We start from the raw sequence: 4,439 nt of genomic DNA on the forward strand, positions 1-4,439 counted from the left end.
GACAGCCTCCTGGTCAAGGTACAGATTCCTCATGAGTACAATCGAGTGCTTGAGAATTCCCATTCTTCTCAATGTTATCCATCATTTGTCATGATTCACAAAATCAAATGCCTTTGCATAGTCAATAAAACACAGTGTTGTTGTTAGGTGCCATCAAATCATCTCCAACTCATCGCGAACCTGTGTGCTACAGAACATCCTTCAGCAGCCTCACAATTTTCAAAATAGGTTAAATAATTAAACTGTCTTACTGATCCCCCACTCATCTGTCAGTTTGTCATACTGTGGTGGCTTTTGTTTTGCTGTGAGGCTGGAGGCTATGCTACAGGTCTTTCAGATACAAGCAGGGTCACACATGCTAGACAGGTTTCAGTGGAGCTTCCAGACTAAGAGATTCACAAGAAGGAAAGGGACATCCAATTTTCAAAGAATTGGCCAGTGAAAACCTTATGAAAGCAGGGAAACATTGTCTGATATATTACTGAAAGACTTCATGAATAACCCAGAAACATTGTCCAACACAGTGCTCGAAGATGAGCCCCTCAGGTCGAAGGCAGTCAAAATATGACTAGGGAAGAGCTGCCTCCTCAGAGTAGATCTGACCTTAATGATGTGGCTAGAGTAAAGCTTTCAGGACCTCCATTTGCTGATGTGGCATGACTCAAAATGAGAAGAAATAGCTGCAAATATCCATTAATAATCAGAACATGGAGTGTATGAAGTATGAATCTAGGAAAATTGGAAGTTGTCAAAAATGAAATGGAACACATAAAGATGAATATTCTAGCCAATACTGAGCTGAAATGGACTAGTTTAGGCCATATTGAATCAGATACCATATAATCTACTATGCTGGAAATGACAGATTGAAGAGGAATGACATGGCATTCATCATCACAAAAAATGTTTCAAGATCTTTCCTGAAGTACAATGCTGTCAGGGATAGGATAATATCCATATGCCTACAAGGAAGACCAGTTAATACCACTATTATTCATATTTATGCACCAACAACCAAAACCAAAGACAAGGAAATTGAAGATTTTTACCAACTTCTACAATGTGAAATTGACCAAACATGCAATCAAGATGTGTTGATTATTACTTGTGATTGGAATGCAAAAGTTGGAAACAAAAATCAATGGCAGTTGGAAAATATGGCTTTGGTGATAGATATGACACAAGAGATCACATAATAAAATTTGGCAAGACCAACTTATTAATTATAAATACCATTTTTCAACAAGGTAAATAGTGGCTATACATGTGGACTTTGCCAGATGGACTACACAGAAATCAGATAAACTACATCTGTGGAAAGAGGCAATGGAGAAGCTCAAGATCTTCAGCCAAAACAAGGCTGGAAACTGGTGGTGAAACAGATCATCAACTGATCATATGTAAGTTCAAGTTGAAGCTGAAGGACCTCCATTTGCTGGAGCCACAGTATGACCTTGATTAAGACAATAAAACACATCCACAAGAGCCACAGTATGACCTTGATTAAGCTGTTTTTTTCTTTTTTTCAAGAATAGATTTGATCCATTGAACAATGGCCGAAAACCAGAGGAATTGTGGGATGACATCAAGAACATCATCCAGGAAGAAAACAAAAGGTCATTAAAAAGACAGGAAATGAAGAAAAGACCCAAACAGATGTCAGACGAGACTCTGAAACTTGCTCTTGAAAGGAGAGTAGCTAAAACAAATGGAAGAAATAACACAATAAAAGAACTGAACAGAAGATTCCAAAGAAGAGCTTGAAAAGACAAAGTCAATTATTATAATAAAATGTGCAAAGACCAGGAGTTAGAGAACCAAAAGGAAGAACATGCTCAGCATTTCTCAAGCTGAAAGAACTGAATTAAAAATTCAAGCTTCTAGTTGAAATATTGAAAGATTCTATTGACAAAATATTAAATAATACAGGAAATATCAAACGAAGATGGAAGGAATACACAGAGTCACTGTACCAAAAAGAATTGACCAGTGTTTATCCATTTCAGGAGGTGGCATATGATCAAGAACCAATGGTATTGTAGAAATTATTCGAAGCTGTACAGAAGGAATTGGAAAAAAATAAAAATAAAAAACAGGGCTCCAGGAATTGACAGAATACCCATTGAGACGTTTCAAAAAATGGATGCTGTGCTGGAGGCACTTACTCATCTATGCCAAGAAATTTGAAAGATAGCTACCTGGCCCACTGACTGAAAGAGATCTATATCTGCACCCATTCCAAAGAAATGTGATCCCACAGAATGTGGAAATTATCACATAATATCATTAATATCACATGCAAGTATAATCTTGCTGAAGACAATTAAAAAACTGTTGCAGCAGTATATTGACAGAGAACTTCCAGAAATGCAAGCTGATTCAGAAGAGGCTATGGAATGAGGGATATGATTGCTGTGTCAGATGGATCTTGGCTGAAAGCAAAGAACACAAAAGAAATGTTTACTTGTGTTTTATTGACTATGTAAAAGCATTTGACTCTGTGGATAATAACAAATTATAGATAACAATGAGAAGTATGAGAATTACAGAACATTGAATTTTGCTCATTAGGAACCTGTACTTAGATGAGGAGGCTGCTGTTCGAACAGAACAAGGGTATTCTGCATGGTTTAAAATCAGGAAAGAAGTGTGTCAGGGTTGCATCCTTTCACCATACTTATTCAATGTATATGCTGAGCAAATAATCCAATAAACTTGATTATATGAAGAACATGGCATCAGGATTGGAAGAAGAGTCATTAACGACTTGTGATGTGCAGAGGGCAAAACCTTGCTTGATGAAAATAAGGATGACTTGAACCACTTACTGATGAAGATTAAAGAATACAGTCTGCATTATAGATTACACCTCAACACAAAATGAAAATCCTCACAACTGACCAATAAGATTGTTGTTGTTGTTATGTGCCGTCAAGTTGGACCTGACTCATAGTAATCCCTCCTTGGGTTGCTGAGGTAGTATCACTATGGAAGTAGATTGCCCAACCTTTCTTCTAATGAGTGGCTGGTGGGTTTGAACCACCAGCCTTCTGGTTAGCAGTCAAGTGCCTTAGGCACTATGCTAGACCAATAAGAAGCACCACGATAAATGGAGAAAATACTGAAGTTGTCAAAGATTTCATATTACTTGTTTCCACCATCAGCACCAATAGAAGCAGCAGTCAATAAATCAGATGTGGTATTGCACTAGGAAAATCTGCTGTAAAAGACTTCTAAGTGCTTAAGAGCAAAGATGTCTCTTTGAAGACTAAGGTGCATCTGACTCAAACCATAGTGTTTTCAGTTGTCCCATATGCATGTGAGAGCTGAACAATGAATAAGAAAGACTGAAGAAGAGTTGATGCTTTTGAGTTGTGGTGTTGGTGAAGAATAATGAAGGTAACATGGACTGCCAGAAGAATGAACAAATCTGTCCTGGAAGAAGTCCAGCTGGAATGCTCCTTGGAAGCGAGAATGGCCAGGCTTCATCTCACCTCCTTTGGTCAGGTTGTCAGAAGGGACTATTCCCTAGAAAAGATTATCATGCTGGGTAAAGTGGTTAGCAAAAAAGGGGAAGACCCTTAACAAGATGTATTGACACAGTGGCTGCAAGGATGGGCTCAGGTATAGCAAAGATTGTGAGGCTGGGACAGGTCTGCGTTTTGTTCTGTTGTACATAGGGGCTCTGTGTGTTGGAGCCAGTTTGACAGCACCTAACAACAAAATCTTATTTATGTTTCTTTATGGGTTTAGAACTTCTTAATTGAGTATATAGAAATTATCAAATAATATCATTATCTACTCAAGTAAAATTTTGGTAACGATTATTCAAAAACAGTAACAGTGGTACAATGAGAAAGAATGTCCAGAAATTCAAACTGGATTAAGAAGCCTGCCATGTTGCACTGCTGATCTTGGGACTTCTAATAGACTTGAATTAATGGCCTGCCATGGGGTTTTGTAATGTCAGGACTGTGCCTTTTCTTTTGTTGACCTTGGGTTTGTCAGCCTCAGCAGATAGCAGCTGCCTGCATGAAGAAATGCCTCTAGCTTCAGTGGGCCAAGAGCAAGAGGAAAAGCTAAAGCCCAAATTCGAAGGGCTTTCACCCAGCCCTAGAGCCTGACACTTGGAACTAAGACTGCTAACCTCCAAAATTGAAAGAGAATAAAATACTGTTTGTTAAAGCCATCACATTTCTGGTAGAGCAGCACTAGGTAACCAAAACATATACTTAACCCAAGGCATTGTATTTTAAATCACCTCACATGCATATGAAAACTGGGCAATGAATAAAGAAGAGAGGAGAATAATTGATGCCTTTGAATTGTGGTGTTGGCAAAGAATACTGAAAATACCATGTACTACCAGAAGAGCTCTGGTAGCATAGTGCCTAAGGCACTTGACTGCTCACCAGAAGGCTGGCGGTTCAAACCCACCA

Source organism: Orycteropus afer, unplaced genomic scaffold (assembly GCF_000298275.1).
Source record: "Orycteropus afer afer isolate SDZICR_OR568_19922 unplaced genomic scaffold, OryAfe1.0 scaffold00240, whole genome shotgun sequence".
Lineage (NCBI taxonomy): Eukaryota > Metazoa > Chordata > Mammalia > Tubulidentata > Orycteropodidae > Orycteropus > Orycteropus afer.